At 26.9% G+C, this 23963-nt stretch overlaps 1 long non-coding RNA gene and 1 pseudogene across 1 annotated transcript in view; one reads left to right on the top strand and one right to left on the bottom strand.

Moving 5' to 3' along the window:
• Positions 1-23963, top strand: part of LOC149055962 (uncharacterized) — a 65826-nt gene that overhangs the window by 40422 nt on the left and 1441 nt on the right. The gene's annotated exons all lie outside the window — the stretch shown is intronic.
• LOC149055963 (uncharacterized) lies at positions 4-23515 on the bottom strand (annotated as a pseudogene).

Consider the following 23963-nt stretch of genomic DNA (forward strand, 5'->3'; position numbering starts at 1 on the left):
TATTTATTGATTAATGTTTAAGCAATACATTACCTGAAAAAGATAATTATCATTGAAAGTGTAATTTATAGTTTATTATCTATTAATTCATCTGACACGAACGGTTTATAGTTTATACTTATACGATTAAAAGATAATAAATTGATAGATTGGAGAGGTGAAATAAATTATAAATGCAAGTTTAGATGAATAGCTGAAAATCAATTGAATTAATTCCTGCGATACGTTAAATATTAACATGATATATTGTTCGAATAAAATTCTCCAACACATCCAACTGCTAAACTAAAAATCGGAATTCTCCCTATGAGCTATACGGGCTTTAGTAGCACTGCTACAATAAATAAATAAAATTAAAATGTTCCCTCTTTATTGAAAAAGTAATTTAATTATATGTATTGCACGAAATATTATATGCTTATTAACTAATATATTTGTATTGATGTGTAAAGTATAAGTAAATAAAATATATGTATGCTTAATTTATACTTCGATGACTTTTAAGAGTCATTCTATAGGTTCTTCTGTAGAGTGTAGTGAATTTGCTTTATTAGTACCCTTTAAAAATGACACTTGACATTATCCATGTATTGCGAAATGTATGTTGTTAATTATTATTACAATTCATATTTGCTAAAAGTAGAGTGGCTGCATTGCACACCTATACATAATATCTTGTTTAGTTGTTTATTTTGAAGTACCAATTGGTGGATTTTCTTTAATTTATAGAATATTCAAGTCGACGTTCTTTGATATTTAGAAGTGACCAACCAATGAATATCCATAAAAATTATTTATTTTTCTCAAAATAATAATAAATATGGGTATTTCAAATTTTCATTTCTCTGGATAATAGGTATATAGGAATATAAGTATATAATTATAAAAATTTAATTGAAAAAGACTTACATTATTACTAGCTATTATTTTAAATAGTTTTGTCTTTTGTTTAGTGATATAATAAAATAATAATCTTATTTAACAAAATGTATAAATTATTATCTTCAAATAAATTGTATGGAATTATATAATATTAAATATTAACTTTTTTATTGATCTTACATTAACATTGGTTACAGTTTCTTTTAGTTGTCTTATTAATTACAATTTTTACTAATAAATAAAGTTGCTTAGATTATTTTTTTTAAATTCAATTGTACAATTTAGATTTTCGTAAAAATATTAAAACTTGATTGTTTGTGTCTGCGTTCGGCCCGAGTGCTGTGGCTAGGGTATTGAGCATTTTGAGGTTGTTGAGTTTATCTGTGTTAAGAAAAGGCTGCCAGGAAACGTATAGATTATTGTACATTAAAAAAGTAATGTACAGATGTACTGTGTTGTGGGAAATTAAAAAAATATCACTTACGTTAAACGCAATCAGTGGGTTTAATATTATAATGATTGTATAGTCAGAATATAATATTACAATAATTAATATTAATAATCGGTTTAATGAGAAGTGGTGATTAGTGATTACTTTGAATATTGAATATTAAATGCATTGAGTTCAAACTTCAAACTCAATGTACACAAAATTAAGTTGTTTATAGTGTATTTTATCGAAATATTAAGATTGGATTGTATTTAAATTAAATCATAACAAAAAATAATAATAATAATAACAATTAACGTTTTTATAATAGCCGTATTTACTATCTAGTGTTTCATAGTAATACTACAGCTAATTTAAATTAATAACCTATTTACTCAACTAACTTCATGTAGAAAATAAAGAATACTTATTAATAATAATCTATGAAAAAAAAAATTAAATATGTATAACTAATAACATCCTATATTTTTTAATTCTGAGCTAATCTGGTTTTGCGTATCTGAAAACACATTTTACAGTCAAAAAATTGCTCAAATATCATTTTCGGAGAAGGATTCTAGTATACCAAATTAGATCTAATTTATGCTATGAGAAATAAAAAGTATTCATTTGTAAATAATTTATGAGATCATCGGAAAAATATGGGAAATTTAATCCAAACTCACTTTTTGGCAAAATCTATTTATTCTAATTTTTTTTTAATATTTAGTCATTTTTAAGCTATTTATAGACATTTGAAATATTTGAACCATTAATTTTTATTTAACTTACTTTGTAGTAAAATTTATGTTGTAAATAAAAAATAATAAACATGTGATACAAGTTATAAAGTTTCTCATAATCTTATACCTTATACGAGAATCAAAACAAAATGTTTATGTATAAAATCTTTTCATATGAGTGTTTGAATTTCGAATTTTGCTCAGAATAACATTTTTATCATTGAATTCAAATTCAACGCATCCGATAACAATGTACACTCGACACCCACTATAGTACTATACTATTATAGATAATAGGTATACTGTCGAGACACTTGCCCGGTTATTTTAATTATATATAATATAAGATAATTTTATAATTAAATATGAAATGAAATAAACCATTACACACAAGTCCTATATCATAGAAATCATATGTATTACCAAACTAATTTTATTTCATGGCTTCAATAAATATTGTAGTTTGACCATTGGAAGGCTAAACTCATCGTGTGGTCGGTATCGAGGTACTCAACAGTACGATGAGTGCTTGTATAGGACTGAAATTCAGGACTCGTAATTGCCGTAGGTCATCCAACTGATTGTGCGTATCTACTTTAAAAATATACCCGAAAAGACAATAAAAATGGAATTCTACGTTGAAGAGGGTCCATGTATTGTGTACAGACTTCAGGCACACCTACTACACAAACCCTTTCTCACCTGCACGTATATGTTCAGTAGTAAAAGGACAATTTGTGACTATAACCTTTTCTTTATTGAATCAAGTTTATGGACATCCATAAACTACAAATTATGAGATAAAAAAAACATAAAAAAATGATAAGCAATTTTCTTTACAACGTATAAAACAGCGATATTTTATAATATTAGTATCAGTAAAGTATTATTTTCATCAACGCATAATTAATGACATTTTAAATTTAAAATAAATAAATATGAGATAATATATAGACAAATGAACAATAAAATAAACTATTATAAAAGTTGCTACTACATACATTTATATTGATAAATATCCAGTATGTAAAAAGTAAACTTAAAATAAACATTAACATTATTGGTGTTTTATTCAATAACTATAACAAAGTATGATAAAGATTATAATTTATTATTAAGATATTTAAGCGTATATTCAATATCTAAATATATTTACTATTTACCTACTGGTATAAATACGAGTATATAATATATACATAATAAATATGCAATAATTGATTATTGATCAATACTTTTTTTCTTAAACTGAATTAAATGTCTTTATTGAATTATTTACGAGTATAATTTAAAATTACCCTTCTATTATCAAATATCCTTTTAAAATTGCACAATTTCACATTATTCTATCAGTCGTCAGTCACCATACCAATTTTACTATTATACGGGTAGCAATGAACAGACAACCAATAATTAATATAGATCATTCGGTCATAATATTGTTATCAACAATTTATAAATGTGTATTATTAAATATCCCTTTTACTTTTTTTACTAAAGAAATTATTATAATTTCCTATTTAAATTATAAATTTCCGCTTCGAAAACTAAGGCCATTTCTATTATATTTGTGTTTATATTTAAATTTTAATAATAACTTATTCAATTGAGAATTGATAGAAAAATGATTCTTGAATTTTCAATAATGTGGAATAATCTTTAATTGTGATTTGTGCTCGATAACGTTTTGTAGTTTTGAATTAATTATTATTCCAATATCTTTAGGAATATATTATGTTCCGTATGCTTTATGGCGTTGTCATTTATTTAAGACTATTATAAGACATAACTATTAAATTAATTACAATCCAACACTATCCTTGCCGTTTAGAGGTTTAGACGATCGTGGGGAAGGGTGAAATGTGTAAATTGTCTTTGTTTTTATCAATATTTTTAAATACCTGAATAACACTTTAAAGTAACATAGATTAACGTTGAGAACATAACATGGTTTGATTTAGCGAATGTACTTTCCAAATTCTTCCTCTGAAAATTCGTTTGTATAGTAATTGCTACTTTTAACGTTTTAACAAGTTTCCAAAATATACAATATGCAATCACGATCAAGATAGGGTAAAGTGGTAAAGAGCTTCATTGTTAACTTAAAATATGATGATAATGGTCCTTAAGATTATATGTTTTATTAATTCCATCATCCAACCAGAATTAATTATTATAATTTTTCGGATTTGAAGGCAAATGTTTTATTTTTTGATAAAATAATTGAAAAATAATTTAAATGTCTTTTAAATTTAATTTCTAAGATAATGAGTGAACATTTTTTTGACTCTTTTACTTATAAATTCCTTTATAATGCTTTATTTTCTATTTTCTGTTTTTTCTATTTTTTAATTTGTATATGCTTAATTATCAATTGACCTGATAGTTCCCTATACATATCAACGGAACAAATGGATAAGAATTTGCAGTGAAAATGACATATTATAGTCGATATTATGTTTAAAATTAGTTTTTATAGAACTTACTATCAGAGATATCGATAAAGTATTTTTTACGGAAAGTTAATTTATAGTTATTGAAAAGTACCCATACTTACTTACTTACTAACTTACTTACATACCATATTTTTTTTCTATACAAACTAGTTAAATTAACTGAAATCTATTTAATTTTATGTAGTGAATTTTGTAATTGCTTTTTTATATAAACTAAATGCTATTTTTAGCTTTTTCACATTTAAAATACTTTTTTATTTATTATATTATTACCTTTAAATCCAAACCCTAATTATAACTAAAATTTATTGATGTAATGTTTTTGAAGTACTGTTCGATTTTCTGTGTAGGTATACACATTAATAGAATTCAACTCCATTATTACCAGACCAAAGATCAGTTACTAATTTACTTTCATAAGGTCAATAGGTAGTTACAATAGTTAATACTGTATTTTAAAATATTACTTACTGAAAGAATAACTTTGACTATGTATTTACCGGTCACGAATATTTACATTCAGATTTTCCTAATGACCAAAACTATCAATCTATTGAAAATTAAACTTTTTATACGTACTATAGTTTATATTATACAAAAAATTGTCATTTCCAGTATGGCCTAGCTATTATTTTACTAAAGAATAAAACAAATTATATTAAAAATGTGTTCATCTATTGACTATTGTAAAAAACAAACATAATTGGTCTTCTCGTCATTTAGGTTAAAAATATAAATACTAAAAACCACATTTTTGATTTTTATAATTTAAAATACAAAATCAGTTTTTGTCTCGTTAGTTGTTACTCGTCAATTTATGTAATTAAAAATCAATAGTCATTTACAATCTTAATTTTCTACTTTTTTGGTATAAATTACAAGTTATACTTGAGGAATGAATCTGAAAATGATTTTTTTTTTTATTGAAATATAGAGACAACAATTTAAAACATTTTAAACATACTTAAATATTTAAAATGTATAGTTAACAGTCGAAAGTTAAATAATTTATTATAAAGATAATTTCTAACAATATTAAAACGAACAAACAAGTACTGTGATATACTTGATAATATAACCGTTCTATATTTAATCATTAATCATTTATTTGAGTCATTATATTTTATTAAATTAATAAAAACCCTAAAAGGTTAACCGAAGTAAATTATAAATTCTTAAGGCATATATTATACATAATCCATAATAATATTAGTACCTAGTTATATACAATACAATATAATTATACATATTATCTGAAAACAATAAACTCATTTTATAAACTATATCAAGTGATTAATTATAATTTACAAAATATAAAAATAGATAATATTAATATAGTTATAACTTATTATTTATTTATCTAATATTTGTTACTTATATAATATTGCATCTATAATCATTAGGTAACGCGGTAATCATATTATTCCGGTGTACTTATATTGATGGACTAGTTTCCAGATGGCTTCGTAAAATTTTAAATGGATAGGTCCTACGGCAGCAGTACCGCAATGTTTGACCCATGTTCAACTTAACATGCAACCGAATTATATTATTATGATTTGTATTCATTAAAATATCGAAAGTGTAAATACGATGATAAAAAAAAATGACATAATATAATATCATATTTTCTATAACCTATACGACGACCTGCAGATCTTATTTATTGAATATCGAGCATATTGTTTTGAACGTTTTTTGTCCAAATAAGCGCTTCATTGTCTCGGTCGAATACAAAACCTTTACCGTTTGTCGGCTCGAATAAGACTTTCTTCTCGGGTGACAATCCGCGAAGACACCTTATATAGTGGTGCCAAATATTTACACTCAGGCGTAATCCTCCGGGCAGGGGTGCACCATTGTACCTATACGATACGAAGGATTTACCCTTTTTCGTGCGATGAACGCGAAAATAAATAATAATAATCGGCGACGGCGGGTTATGGTGTGATATAAGAGAGAAAGAATATTATGGAAAAAGGGTTCCACCATTATATTTCTAGTCTACCGCCGTCCCTACGGGTTAAATCGACCGGAATAATTTTGCAAAGTCTGCGTGCGCGAAATCCTTCACCCCCAGGGCGTGTTTTTCAATAGAGAGCTTAGGTGTCATAATCTTTCACGCATGCCTTGACCGCTAATCGACACTGTTCGAAATAATATACACGTGTTGGTGTATGTGTGTAAAAATATAGGTGGAAAAATGAAACGTTACAAATCGCGGCGACTGCAGTGTTCGAGTCTAATAAAAACGTTTTTAAATTTTTATCCTGTCCGACACGCGAGTATCGACGAGACAGAAACATCGGTTTTCGAGGGATATGCGCCGCATTGGCCGCGAGGGGACAAAAGTATGCACATAGGTAATATTAGGTATGTTGATGTGCATAACATGTGATTTTGGTCTGCGAACTTCCTTTCAGGTATGTTGAGTTATATGCTAAATCAATAAAATTATTAAAATGTATTGTGTCTTCAATGGTGTTGTATATTAGGTGTTGGACAAAAATTGTCTCCAACTCGCTTCTACTATACCTACATAATTCACATAATATCATGGTACATATCATACCAGACGTGGAATTTTTCAGGTTTAATTTACCGAGAGATGCACAATAATCATAAAACTGTATTCAATCTTTAGTGGTAATAGTGGTCAATGATCGATCACTTCTTCATTCGAGTTCGAGAATAATAATTATTGTAGTCTTCAAACCATTCGATATTCCTTTAATTTCCTTTCACTGTTAGTAAAAATTTGAAATTTGAAATTTAATGACATCTCTACATTGTGTAAGACGTAAATAATTTTTTTTTTTTTTAATGGAACGGAATTTATGTTATGTTATGACAATTATAGGTAACAACATTAAATAATATTTAATGTTAAAGTTTTAGATAGAACAAACACAAAATATTATTCCTTATTCTCACTATAGTTACTACCGTAACAATATGTTAAATTCTCTTTTGATACTGTGTTAAGCAAAACGACAATTAATGTAGGCACTAGGCTGAGGTGATTCCAAAGATAGTTGCGTAGGGCCCAAGTCATAATTTTCAGAAAACTTTCGATATTATAATATGATTTTTTTTGTTTTTGTAATTTTGTTTTTAACAATATACAATTTTTAGAAATACGGACTAGGGAGGGTCTTGTACTTGACGTCTTCTACATAAATATTTAATTCCCAGAAAAATTATATATTTTTTTGATGTATAATATATTTAACAGTTTATTACTTACTTAATTATTTACTATACATTAGGCTATAATGGTCTCCGATTACAATTTGAATTCTTCAACTGAATATTGTAAACTGCATTATTATATTTCATTAGTTTTCATTTCAAAACTCAACGAATAGCCTTTGTAAATCTACATTGCTATTTAAAATATAAATCTAATTAAAAATAATAAATGTTTTTGTAAGCAGACAATAATATTGTCTACTGTGCAAGTCTCGAGGCTAAAATACAGAACCACACTAATCGTATAGCTCATTCAAAGTCGTTGTCAAAAATGAAATGAAACCATCTAGTTTCCATTTAAGAGAAAACGTAAATGTTTACTTGTTTTTGTCGTACTTCTTAATCGACATCAAGGTTGAACAAAGAAGGGGACTTTAGGTGTCTCTTATTAGACGTATTTTAATTACACTTCTGTGACATTCATTTCCTTTAGTGTCTGCCGTAGTAAATACCAACAAAAACGTAACCCGTAAAAATGTACGATTTTTCGTTTTTAGTCCAAAACTATAAAGGAACTTGGGACAAATAGGGTGAATGTGGAAATAATAAAAAGGAGGAAACTGGTTTGCCGGTCAAAGGTGATCTTGACAACATATGGTAGTGGTTCTTTTTTTTTTGCGTACTAGTTTCTTAACTACAGTGTGTTTTAAACACATTATATTCACTTATGAATAATTATAATGATCTCATTTTACCACAAAATATACGACGGAATCTAAACTGTAGACGTGATTTGTTTAATTTCAGGTATTTAAAATCTGAATTTTTCTGTTAAACTACTTATTTACATATTACATAATTTAATGACATTTTCATATCTTATAGTTAAGTATGTAAACACTAATTAACTTATTTTCAATCCGTTTAAATTTCAATTGAAAATAGTTTAACAAACAATTATCAAAATTAAAATTAAGTTTTAAAAATTAAAATTACTAACATTTTTATGTTCTTCTAATTTATTAACAATAATAGTTATAATTAACAGTAATTACTACTATACTACTATACTATTTTTTCTATAATTAACATTCACTGCATATATGGATATTAAGTAATATGAGTAATATTAGTAAGCATGTATTTTTGTAACATGTTTCTATTCAAAAACTATATAATACCTATTATGATATTATATAGCTTAAATTTTAATAACTTATTGCGTACATGTATAAAAAAATACTTAAATTTAAAACATTTTCGTAAACTGAAATAGAGAAATTCTGCTGTGTATCTATATAATTATAATGTATTGTCTACACATTCTTATTATTTGATATATTAGAATAACACTGACTGGAACAATAATTAAATTAAAAATAAATAGGTAAATACATTTTTTTAAAGTTTTTACGAACTAGTTAGATCACTATTATTCTCTTACCATAAATAATTTTGTTAAAAGTTTAGTTTTCATATACGTTTATTTTATACATCTTTTACCCGTATAAATAATATTGCACATTAAAAAATATTGCGCATGATAATTTAAGAACATTATTCATCAAATAATAAGCACAATATACCACATTAATTGGTTTTCTTTATCACTAAGTTTTTTATTTGACTCTGATAACCAAATAGCTCAAAGATATACATCTGTTAATACGTGTTGTTGAACATTCAAAATACATGTATATACACATAATATAGCTCCGACAAAATAAAAACAATTTTAAATTCTGAGCGGAGCGATGAATGTATTGATTTTACCATGATGTGTATTTTTATTTAATTCATTTTTTTTTTGTGTTTGTCATCACGTTTTGGGGCAGTAAAAGTGCTTCGATTTTTGACTTCAGTACCTCGTTCGATCAGAAAGTGAATCTAGTTGGTACTTCGGGGGTCAAAAGTATTCTTAATACTTTTCTAAATAATCGAGAAAAACAAACTAAAAATTAAGGGTAAAACGAAAAATTTTACGCACAATCAGTTTTCGACAAAATCGATTTTGGTTTTTGATGTAACATTAAAACGAATGATCATAGATACATAAAATTTTCACCGAATGTTTATATAAGTATATTCTATCCACCATGCAATTTTTAAAAAATTCCGACTTAAGTTGAACTATTCATAGGTATTTTAAATTTTCGATTAATTTTAATAATTAAATTATTAGTTTTTTTTAAATTAATATAGATAAAAATTTATTTTTTTGGCAGAAAAGCTTGAAAATTTAATACAAGGCTCTTAACATATTTTTACAATAGCAGTTGAAAAATGAAAGCAATTCATAGTCACATTTTTTTTTTATAAGCATTCAAAGTTTTCATTTTGACAAAATACTTAAGAATAACAAAAATTCACAAATTATTTTAAGCTAGAAATTCATAAAAAATTTTCTTTTTAAATCTAAGATTTGAAAATGTAATACAAGATTCCTTATAAGTTTATTAATCTTTATCACAAATAAAAAGTCCACAGGAAATTCAAATTAAATTGTTATGAGCATTTGAAATTAAAATTTTTACAACATTGGATTTTCACTGGATTTCACATTAAGCGATTTTCTTATTTTGGTGTAACTCTAAAACAAATGACCACAGATACTTGAAATTTTCACTGAATATTTATATAGGCATTTTATATATTTTTTAAAATTTTCAAAATATTTTGATTTGTTTTGAGCTGTTTACTGACATTTTAATTTTTGAACTTTTTTAGTTTTTTTTTCTATAAATATCGATAAAAATTTATTTGTTGGGTAGAAAAGCTTGAAAATTTAATACAAGACTTCTAACACATTGCAACAATATCAGTTAAAAAATATTAAAAATACATAGGCACGATTTTTTTTTATATGCATTTAAAGTTCAAATTTTGACTAAATACGTAAAAATTACAGCAATGTTCAAATTATTTTAGATAGAAATTCATAAAAGTTTTTCTTTTTAAATCTAAGATTTGAAAATTTAATATAAGGCTCCTAACATATTTTTACAATAGCAGCTGAAGAATAAAAGAAATACATAGTCACATTTTTTTTTACAAGCGTTCAAATTTTGTATTTTGACAACATACGTAAAAATCACAAAAATTCGCAAATTATTTTAAGCTAGAAATTCATAAAAAAATTTTATTTTAAATCTAAGATTTGAAAATTTTTAATAATCTATAATATATCCTAGACAGATAAACCGTCTTCGCTCAGAATCATTTTTCGTATACAATGATATAATATCATTGGATTCAAATTTAATTCCATCCATTACAGTAATCCACTTCTAACCTACTGTACAGCATAGCGACATCCTCTTTCCCGCTTTTTTATTATGCGTTTAATTTAGAAACGATAATATAAATTACATTTAAAATGTTTATCTGATAACGCTTAATGTGGGATGCGTATTGTACTGTTATTAAAATATTTGTCCAAAACATATCTCAAATCACCGCGTTAGTATAATTATATAATATAGTAATAATTATTATTATTATAAAGTATAAACAGTGTTATATAATATTGAATCTCGACGTTTTCCAAAGACTATACGATGACATTGTCCTTGCCCAGACCGGACGTGCAGTTTATGTGGTTCATAAATCCTTGCCAATAAAGTCATAATAATATATAAAGGAAAAACCTTTTCAACACTTCATCATAGACGTTGGAAAAAAAAAGGTTAATCCCGGTTTCATTCACGGATCTCGGGGGCGCCTTCGGTGGTCTCGACCAGATTACCGGCACTGGCTAGAGTATATTATATTGTAACAGTTCCGAAATAAACGTCCCCTGGAGGGACACACACACACACACACACGCACACATATTATATATTATATAACACCTAAAATGCTACTGTGCAAGACTTTCACCCAGGCTAGACATCCTTTGTGTGTGTGGGGCTTCGAGTGATGTATATTATCCTGTACACCGCGGTATACCCATATATATATATATAAATGTGCATTTGGATTTTTCTAGATGGATGTTGTCGTTCAGCCCGTTCAGGCATTGTACCAGACTGGTGTGTTTTTATAAAGTAACAACAAAAATAACCCACACTGTCGTTAAGGCACTATACGTAAGAGTTATGCGATAAACTGTTACCTGTACAGTAAAATATGGAAAACAAATTCATTCGCAACGTATAATATTATCATACTTAAACATATTTTATCCTTTACATAATTTTTTGACGGATTTGTTAGACGATAGTGAGTAACGAATAATGAGTAATTAAATAATAATATGTAATTTAAGATTCATAAAAAATAAAATATATAAATAAAACTAGAATGCGAACAATATTTTAAACACTATTTTAAGTGAGCAATTATTTTTTTTTCGAGACTAAGGGTGTCGTCTCGTTAGCCTTTCTGAAACAGTTTTTATTCACTTTGGAAATAAGCGAACACCCCCACATGTGTGTGGCGGAAACACGAGATCCCGCATCCGGGTCAACCCTTCGGCCTTGTGTTTTGCGTTAATTAACGACGTCTTACTACGTCACAACTGGTTATTATCGAACATAACCTAACCTAACAAAGTCAGTATAAAGACATTCAACAAGTATATTATTATTAATCATTGTCAACACAGTAAAATACTTGAATATATAACACGTAATATTATGAATTTATGATAAAATTTTATTTTCCATTATCACCCCAAAACCCATAAGTTCATATTATGTGCATCTTCCAACTTTATCTGAATATTGCCGTAAATATCACTAACTATACCTAATAAAGTAATATCTAAGAATAATATTATTTTCTTATATAATAATATTACAAATACGTTTACAAAACGTTTTAACTTGTTTAGCTATTAAATAATATCAAACTTATTTGAGTTTATAGTTTAACCTTAAGAGTCTAATTGTATTTATGTTTTATGCGTAATGGTATACAATGAATTCAACTATTTTCACTTGCTGTTTATAAACTAATAAAAAATGTTTAGAATTAGGTACAAGAAATATTTAAGAATAATTATAAACATATGGATTAATATGAACTAATATTGAAAGAATATTAACTGATTCAGGTAGTTAAAATATAACTATTATGTTATATCATATACTTTTTTTCAGTAATCAAAAATCGTATAATAATTTCTAGCAAATTTTCCTATCACAATTATATTTTGGTAAAAATGTTGAGAAAATAGTGAGATCAGATACTTCCGGTAGCTTTCAAAAGCCCCAAATTATATCCATTGACCATTTAAACAGTTATCTTATGGGCTACCTTACTTTGAATAATTTAAAAAAAAAAATCAACCAATGTAGGTACTTGTGTGTTGTAAAGTAGACCCGACGCGCGAGAATGCGCGAGATAAATACATTAGTTGCTAGCCATCTAAGAAACGTATTCAGAATTTTAATGTGCTGGACGTTGGTTCCTGGTGCTGTTTTAGTTACTTTCCTCTTTATAAACTCAATTTCGTTTAGTAAAATAGGAAATACTGCAAGCTGTTAACTAAATTTCGATAAGTAATCAAGATCGATAAAATTACTTAAAATAATTAAACATAATTTAATTGAATAAACATAGGAAAGTAATAAGAATTAATTTGAAATAAGCTCTAATCATAATTTTAATAATAGTTATATTGTATTACAATATTTTTAATGATACCTAATAATAATAAAAATTATAAACTAAAATATATCTATATAATAAAGTGCCACCCGCCCCGATAGGCGATCACGCCTTCCCTCTTAACACACCACAATAGGTAACATCCCTGGATTTGTTATAATAGTAAAATGTCTATAATGCTTTTGTTAACAACTGAAAAGACCGTTAAAAACTGAAATTAATACGGCCAATCTAAAACCAGAAGATTAAATTTCATGATATTATATAAACTATATACTTAGATATGGGTAATAGTGAAATATTACTTCCTTGTATAGTTACCTATATATTATGTAATTGTTTATTGTATTTTAACCGTTTATTTAATAATCGCCTTGCATTCTGAATTAAGGAAAACAAAATTTATTGATATTTTCAGGTACTTATTTTTAAATATTATTATTATCATGTTCACTTAAAAGGTCAAAAATCAATTGGTAGATAAATTCTATTGTCTAGTAGTAATAATACGCTAGATAGTAACGTTTTTTTAAAAATTAATTAGTTTTTTTTAATCGAGATTTTAACCTAAATTTAATATATTTCTACAACTGACATACACAACATTATAAAAAAATTGAATAATTTTATATATTTATGAACCTTTATGTCTTATAAACCAACACAATAATTGATAACCCAAATACTACGGTTGTTGGTTTAAAAAATAGAAATTTATGTGGGTACATATTATGATCAATGTATAACTATTATTATAAACACATAAAAATGATATTAACTCGAAGCGCATCATTATTGACATTTCAAAACTTGCACACGACCACCGTTAACTCGAAGAAAATAAAGACGTATGCATAGTGGGCTTATTACCCTGTTGCTCGGCGCACGCACACATAATAATATTACATCGCACGTGTATTATATTGTAATATTACTCTGTGCAACAGTGTAGGCCGTAGAGCGTAGGTATACAACGAAAGTGAACACGAGGAATTCTGAGGGGATAAAGAAATCGCCAAATCGTCGTTTTTACTTTACACCTGCAGCGGCACATTGAAACATTATAGTCACGTTTTGTCTAAGACGCGAGTCCATTAATCTTGCGAGCTACTGCACATGGACAGTTTGCATCTGTTTGCCTCGAACGTCACATAATGTAATAATATGAAAGGAGTAAACATTACACGTGTAATGAGAACGTCCAGCAGCATTTAATAAAGTCAAGACGTTTCATTTTTCACTCTTCCCTCTCACAATAATATAATACATATTATCGTGTGTGAATACGCGTGTATACGAAACGATAACGACCTGAGTTCGTGCAAATGGACCGGTTGTGTGTATGTGTGTGTGTGTACGCGCGTTAAGAGCCACAGGGGTGCGGGATGAGCGAGCCAAAAGGGTTTTCAAATGGTCATCGTCGAGTGTGTTGACACTGCAGCAGCGCGAAACGGACGGCCGAAATTAATGATTCGCGGAGAATTTCGTTTATTATTATTTTCGGAGTATTTTATTTCTATTTTCCTTTCAATATATAACATAATATAATATCGTATATACGCTGAAAAATACCCCCCCGCTGCGGCTACCGTTTCCAGTTCGAACTGTTCGGAGTTGCAGTCACGTTGATCGCTGCAGGCTGTATATTATAGTAGGTTAGGTTAGGTAGCTGTCGACGTTCAGAGCAAACACAAACAGTCATCACCGTAGTAGTGTTGTGTGCAACACGTTTATTATATTCATTATTATGTATTATATGAAAACAGCAGCGATTAAATAGCCATAGATGACTCTATTATAATAATATCATTTTAATCGTTAATTGGATTCGGAGTTCAAAAATAATGCGTGTAAACATGATTATTATTATTTTTTTGACTATTTTTTTAGTGGAACTCGTTATAAATGTCTATGATATTAAATTAATAACCGTGTGCATATAGTGTTATTGATTTAAATGTTAAAATCTCGTATTATCGTATCTCAACTGATAGGTGCATAATAATGTTTATACATAAAAATACAGTTCAAACTTCGAATTCTTTTCTATAATATGTCGTCTAATCAAATAGCATTACAGCACGTCAAACGAGTAAAATGGAGTACTTATGTAGGTACATTGTACATGCATAATATATCATGTTTTCGATGCAAAACAATTACCTACAGCACACGTATACGGTATACTGCCCAATGTTACCGTCGGAAAATTCGTCATGAACGTCTTTTTTTCTTCGTGTAGGTTTATTATCGTTTATTGCACGTGCATTTTATTTTTGACGGGTGACCCGACACCTTTTATTATTATTATTCTTATTATGATTTAAAAGAGAAAAATAGAAGAGAGTGTGGTAAGGGTGGCTTGGATGAGTTGTATAAAAAAAAAGAATAAGAAGAAGAAATTATCTGCTGATGAATTGACAAAAGTATTCCGGGAACAGCAAATACGGTTTTTGGCGAAAAAATATACGGCCATGATGTTTATAATACAACAATAGGTGTTTTCGCAGCCTCGCAATTTTTACCCAGTCATTCGGTGGCCAACAAGAATAATGTTTTTAACATTTTGACGAGATATTTAAAAAGGGTTTCTGCGTTTCACCCTTCAAAAATATACTGCCTCGTTAAAACGTCTGAAAATTCGGCCGCCGGTAGCCGTATAAGAAGGGAAAAAAAATAAAACACAAAGTACGTAATACTATAGTCCTTTGTAATTCTGTGTGGGCGAATCGGAGGGGAACCCTTTCGGGCAGAAGCCGAAAGGAGATATTATTTTTAAAAAGGCGAAGAAAAAAAATATATATATATAACATACCCAACACGCGAGTGTGTGTGTGTGTGTATAGTGTACACCTACACGACCTCAAAACCGAGGCGGCTTGTATTACGCGCGTAAATCACTCGGAATGTTTGAAGGCGAAAAAAAGGGAATACGACAATGCGCATGGAATATAAATTTGTGCGCCGCCCGCCGCGCGACAATCCTTTAAACGCACAGGCTCTCCGTTTCGCAACCAGGACAAAAAAAAATGTCTTTACGTTTGTTTCCCCTATCACTTCCTGCAACTAATCGGTCTTAAGTTGGTTTTTCATAAAAAAAAATACTGCATAACAATCAATAATGAAAACAGTTGAAGACGTGCAAATGGATCCCTCTATTTTTTTTTTCAAGAGTTTTCATTCGAGTTTGTATAAAGGATTCTACATACGTACAATAATGTACAATAGTATATCAGTATATATTATGTAGGTTTTACAAATAAACTGGGTGATGAGAATCAAGATATATTTTGTATCCGAAACGAATCGTTCGAGATTAATATAAAGGAAACAATAATATACGTTCCAAGAATCAAAATAGTTCGAAAGTAATAATACAGTAGTATAAATAATTATCTATACTTAAACATTATAGGTAGGTACATATTAAATATTAAATATTTTTACGATTGAAAATTGCTATTAATTAATGCTAAAGTGATTAATTAGAATATTTGATTATTTTTGAAATAGTTTTGTAATAAAATATTTATATCAACGTACTGGCGACTGGCGTAACTACAATTTAATATATATTAATTATTTAAACACTATACTATTATATTGTATGATTATTTATTTATTAATAAATATTTATTTTATTTAAAGTACCTATTAGGTGAAAATAATGTAGACATTTAATAGCATAAAATAACATAATATGTTATGGAATATCGGTACGTAATAAATACCTTTATATTGTAAAAAATATAATAGCGTAATATTTGTTATTTATATCAAAACGTTTTTTTTTTTTTTTTTTGAGGACGATTATATCAATGAAAAATGACAAAATGTAACTATCATACTCGAGTAAAGTAAATTTTTAAATTATAATTATAGTATTAAATCCTATCCAAATGTAACATACATGTCAGTATTTGTTTGTGATTGAATTCAGTTAATATATTTAAATGTCATGTTATTCACATTATTATACTGTACGAATAAGCATGTGATTGTATAGCAAATCGTGACCTCTATAAGTTGTAAAAAAAATTCCAAAAGTAGATTTAACATTCTGTCAAATTGAATAAAAAAAATGTATATTGTATATAGGTGATATATAGTAGGTAAAAATGTTTTACATTATTATTTATTTTATATCATCTATTGCTAGGAAGCAAAAATGAAACCTAGAATTAAAAAAAAAATCAGATAAACCAACGGCTACCGTATATATATAGACAATAAGCATAATAATTATCAATTAAATGTGCATATTTAATTTGGATAACGAGACGTGTTATATATTAAGTAGTCGATTCCTCTAATAAATAACTCCGGAAAATTTGAAGAAAAAAAAAGTATGTTCCTACAATATCAGCAAGGCTGTAGTTATATAGGCACTGCAAAATAAAGAGAAAAAGCGTTTATTCTTTTAAATAATGAGCATTTTATAGTAGACAAAAATTGGATGAGTTGTATGAGGCGTAAATTTAGTCTTCTGCTAGACTCTCTAGATGCACTGCAGCCCTACAAGTAATTGCTACAACGTTACGGTCCTAAATATCAATATCTACCTATATAATATACAATAATATCTATAATAAATAGTCAATATTTTTTAAACATTATACCTACAATAATATCAGTATAATATATGTGCAATAAGATATTAATATGTATACTGTCAAATACTGATCTATATAGTATCTATATAAAAAAAATTATGGTAATTAAACGTATGACAAAATTGTTTTATATTAAATGATAAGTAAATATTTTAAGAAATATACTCATGTCAGCAAATTCTCAAAAATAATATTTTTTAAAAAGTTATTACGTTCCAAATTAATTTAACCAAAAAAATATTGAATTTAAAAAAAAAAACTACTTGACTTAGATAAATCAAAATTGTTCTTATAATCAGATTTAGAAATAGGTTATTTTGAATTTATTCAAACGACTATAGGAGTTTATTATTGTACATGACAAAAAATATTGTGAAATTAATTTTTTTATTTCATATTTTTAGATTCTGAACGAAGTGATGAATGTATTGATTTTACAATGATGTGTGTTTTTTTTTTTGTGTCTGTGTACAGCATAACTAGTCGAAATAATGCTTCAATTTCAAACTTTGGGGGTGGTTTCCGATGTAAAAGTCAATATCCTTGGTGCATTATACAGGTCAAAAGTAAACATTTTCCAACAGTTTACAAAAAAATCAAGAAAAACAAAAAAAAATTACAGAAAAACGGTAATTTTTACGCAAAATCAGTTTTCGACCAAATCGATTTTTTATATCGTTGTAATTCAAAAACTAGTCACTGTAAATACTTGACATTTTCACCAAATGTTTATGTTAGTGTTATCTATATACAGTTTAATTTTCAAAAATGTTTAACTTTTTTTGAGTTATTTATAGACCACTTAATTTTTTTAATTTTTTGAGAATTTTTTTTTGAAGTGTCGGTAAAAAAATGTTGGACGACCAAAAAAACTTGAAAATTGAATACAAGGTTCCTTATGAGTTTTTCTTATTCTATCTAAAAAAAATTAAAAATCGTAAGTCACAGTTTTTTTAATAAGCGTTTACAGTTCAAATTTTTACGAAATCTGTCGAAAACACGAAAATTTGCAAGCAATTTTGAAGTTAAAAAATCAAAAAATGTTTGTGTTTATAACTAAGGATTATAAATACAACACTAAGTTCTCCATAAGTTTTCCTTCAAGTAGCTATAGAGAAAACTCGAAGCATCATTATAGGAACAATTTTAAGTGTGTTTGAATTTTAAATTTTTACGAAATAGCGTAACGATAACGATTTATCCTGAAACGATTTTAAATATTTGTTATTATTCAAAAAGTATAAGTCGTAGATACTTGAAAATTTTATCAGTTATTTAGATTAGCATTTTCTTTACATGATTTAATTTTCAAAATATTTTGACTTTTTTGAGGTATTTATAGACAACTGAAATTATCAATTTTTCTGAAAATTTTTTTTTGAAGTGTCGATAAAATTTTTATGGCCCTATCGAAATACTTGAAAATTTAATACAAAGTTCCTCATAACTTATTCTTATAGCGATTAAAAAATTTTAAAAATACATAGGCACGATTTTTTTTTATTTGCATTTGAAGTTTAAATATTGACTTAATACGTAAAAATTACGGCAATTTTCAAATTATCATAGATCGAAATTCATAAAAAATTTTCTTTTTAATTCTAAGATTTGAGAATTTAATACAAGGCTCATAATATAGTTTTGCAATAGCAGTTGAAAAATAAAAGAAATATATAGCCACATTTTTTTTATATGCATTCAAATTTTAATTTTGACAACATACGTAAAAATCACGAAAATTCGTAAATTATTTTATTCTAGAAATTCATAAAAAATTTTCCTTTTATACCTAAGATTTGAAAATTTAATACAAGGCTCTCCTAAAATATTTTTACAATAGCGGTTGAAAAATACAAGAAATGAATAGTCACATTTATTTTTTACAAGCATTTAAATTTAAATTTTGACAACATACGTAAAAATCACGAAAATTCGCATATTATTATAAGCTAGAAATTCATAAAAAATTTTCTTTTTAAATCTAAGATTTGAAAATTTAAGACAAGATTCCTTACAAATTTGTCAATCATTATCACAAAAAAAATGTCCACTGGAAATTCAAATTAAATTTTTATTAGCATTTGAATTTCAAATATTGACAAAAATTCGTCAAAACCATGAATATTTGCAAATTATTTTGTAGTTCAAAATTCATAATATTGTTTGTATTTATATCTAAGGTTATAAAATTTAACACCAAGTTTTCCATAAGTTTTGCTTCAAATAGCTATAGAGAATATTTGAAGCGTCATTATAGGAAAAATTTTTTGAGCGTTTGAGTTTTAAATTTTTATGAAATCGCGTAATGATAACGATTTAACCTCAAACCAGGTATTCGTATATCTATGATAATATAAAGTATTATGAATTATAATAACTACATGATAACTACACTAATTGATTAACCATGCCTTATGCAAAATGCGTCTTAATTGAAAAATAAAATATTTGCTTCAAAATAGAATATATGACAATATTTAAATATAATATATCCTAGACTGACAAATCATCTCCGTTCAGAATCGTTTTTCGTATACAATGATACCTATCATTGCATTCCAATTTAATCCCATCCATTACAGTAACCTACTGTACAGCAGAGTGACATCCACGACTTACCCTCCTTTTTTTATAAATATATTTTTAAAATTTATAATATTTTTACTAATATTGTAACAATAATATACAATATATAACCAATATATTGAAAGGGGTTGAAAAATAAGATATTGATACCCTCCAATACCCTCGAGGAATTTCTTGCTATACATTTTATTGAAACGGTCCAGTTTATTTTTGAGTCTATTAGCTTGGTGGGTTTGATGGGTTATAAATGTAGTGATTAAATATCTTATATTCATAAAATTATAATCTAAAATTCTTTTGTCCAATACATTTTTTATTACAATATGTAACCCGTGGCAACTTACAACCATATTTTATATAGTAAAATTATACTTAAGATATTACACAATATTTTAATTTGTAACATAGTTATTTAGAAAAAAGTTTTCAACTTATCCCAAAGTTTCAAAAAAATATTATCTTAGAAATGATATCTTGTAATGACATATTACCGTTGTATTGAAATATTGAACAACTACACATTTTTAAAAATAATATGCCCGTGCTTATAAAATATTTGCCAAAATATGTTTCAATCTAGGTTTCAACTATACTCAAAATGTTTTGTTTGTTATTTACTTGTATAAGAATATTGATTTAATTTATCCGTTCATCGGTACCATTATTGGTCAAGACACTTAAAGGATTTCAATGAATTCGCTGATATTTCTACTGCTGGTAAAAATGTTTCTGGCCTCCAAAGTGACCAAGTTACGCGAAACCGTCCAGATGGAAAATGCATCCCTCACAATATTGTAAGCCTATTGTAATACCGTATGGCCCTTATATTGTTTCCCTTATAGATGTACCTTTAAATCCATGTGTACAATGAACAAAAAAAAACAGCAGACCGCAAAAATATGCCTTTTTCCAACATAATTATTAGGTAGTCTATTCAAATAAATACCCGTTGAATAATAAAAATATATTATATATATTGCAGAAATTCAATACTACAAATACCTAACTGTAAAGATCGACAGGCTAACCGATAGGTATTTTCCGGTTTCATAAAATGGATAAAATAATTATTTTGTTTGTGTTATGAGGCAAAGGAGAAGGGTGAGGCAGTGAGGGCAATTAAATTGTTATATATCGAATATAAAAGAAAAATATCTTGACAGTATCATAATACCAGTGCGGATATTAAATTATAAAGTAATATAAAAATATATAATATGAAATATCGTAAAAATCAAACATGCAAACAAAAATAATGTTCTTTAGTTTAAGTTTAAAAGTTGAGTAGCTATAAAACATTTTAACATACCATAATGAGTTAATAGTATTTTATCCACTAAATAATTCCATTCTAAGGCATGTAGGTACATTTAAGGCTTTAAAATGCGTAATTTCGATGTAGCCATGTAGTTAATATTATGTATTGTTCAAGAAATGTAGTGTACACAATATGGTCTTATCATTGATAAGTTATCAACATGTTATTATAATAATTTGACACAAATGCTACAATTCGGTTTTACGGTGAATTTAGTTTTAATTTATTTTTAATTTAATATCATATATATAATTTATATTATTATGATGTGAAGTACCATTACTGAATATAATTCACATATTTGCATGAATAAAGAAAAACAATAACATTTTAAACATACAATTAAATCTTTTATTCATTTAAAAAAAAAAAGACTAAAGTAGTAACTTGATGGTCCACCAAAACTGTTGTTTCTAGTGTAGTAAAAAATACAATTCCTAAAAGAAAAATATTTGCCAAAAAGAAATACTGTATCTTGTAAACTAGTTTTTATCTAAAAATGTCTACTCATTATCGATTTCCGATGATCGTCGAAGTATTCGATTCATTGACCGTTGGAAATGTTTATTAAGTTCCCGGGAGCGTGGTTAAATAATATTATTGTAATAACCAGCATACTCATAAACAATTCGTTTTTTTCACATCAAGCACGCAATATATTTTTAGATTTATTTTACGCATTTTATGTGTATAGACTGGCGAGGCTTGAGAATGAATAAGCACCTCAAGGTATAGATATATTGTCTTTATAATACTATTTCATAATATCAGAGTTGAATCTAGGAAAATAAGGCAACGGAAAAAAAGCAATGAAAAAAAAAGCAAATGAAAAGAAAAATTGAAAAAAAGCTATACATAAAATTACATGGCCACGTATATATTTCGGTAAAATTGTATAAAATTTATAATCATAAAAAAAAATGTATCTAATTAATCGTACTCGTAATGTATGAGATATAGCGATCAAAAATTCGATAGATCCCGGTTGTTATCTCTATACTCTTCACATAATTTTTTAAAATTAATTTGCATCTTTTCATACGTCTTAATTTCTTTTTTTTTGGTTGGACGGTGCTAAATAATCGCTGCTGGATCTTCGTCTCATCGGCTGACACTTCCAGTGTCATTTTTTTATGAGGTTCCAAATAAAAGGATGTTTATGACTTACCAACTTTGAAAACCTATTATTGAAACCCTCAGTTTGGTTATTAGTACGATTGGTGTTTAATAGTGTATTTTCATGTACATTCCAAATTTCAGGTGGAAAAAGAGGTAGTACTTTTTGAAATTTTAATGTATTTCCTTGACCAATAGTCTGTAGGTCCCATTGACGTATGTTTAATCAAAATATTCCACCAAGTCTTGTGCTTCTTCGGGTATTATTTTACGTAAATGAGACATTCCTTTAAATATATCAGATTGCACTGGAAAAAAAAAACTAAACTATCGACTTGTCCACAAAATAGTATAAATTCTTCATTTTCACGGTACAAATTTTCCAAACCAAGCTGCTGGATTTTCCTATGCATGCTTTGCGCTAAGTATACGAGTATATACATATTATAATATGTTCCCCCAAAACATTACCAATAGCTTGAATAACGGCTTTCTCAAAATCCACATGGATATGGGTTGGATCAGGAAAATATTCTCTTTTCACATTCACAAATAATGACATTGAACATTAATTCGTACAATGATTGTGTTTTTCTTTGAAGTAAACAATAAGCCGATATAACAATTAATATATTATATATCTATAAAAAAAAAAAGCTAAATTAATTATTACAGTACCAACTCAAGTCTATACTATATTCTAATAATATTACGATATATTTACGTAATAATAAAGATTATTTTCACTCGCTTAGTGACTTGAGGTTTTATAGATTATTTTTTTTTATAGCAGAATTATTTATTAACTATTTACGTGAAAAAATTTTCAATCGTTAGCTATACAATTAAAATGTTTAATAAATTATTTTAATTAATGAATTTGTAAAATTTCAATTAAATAAATGTTGTCAAAATTTGAATTTTAAATGGTTATAAAAAAAAACTTATGGAGAACGTTGTATTTAATTGTTATGATTTTTGACCCAATGAATAAAATTTTATCGACATTTATAGAAT

This window comes from Diuraphis noxia, unplaced genomic scaffold (assembly GCF_037042655.1).
Source record: "Diuraphis noxia isolate RWA-SAM2 unplaced genomic scaffold, SU_Dnox_SAM2 contig0004, whole genome shotgun sequence".
Classification (NCBI taxonomy): domain Eukaryota; kingdom Metazoa; phylum Arthropoda; class Insecta; order Hemiptera; family Aphididae; genus Diuraphis; species Diuraphis noxia.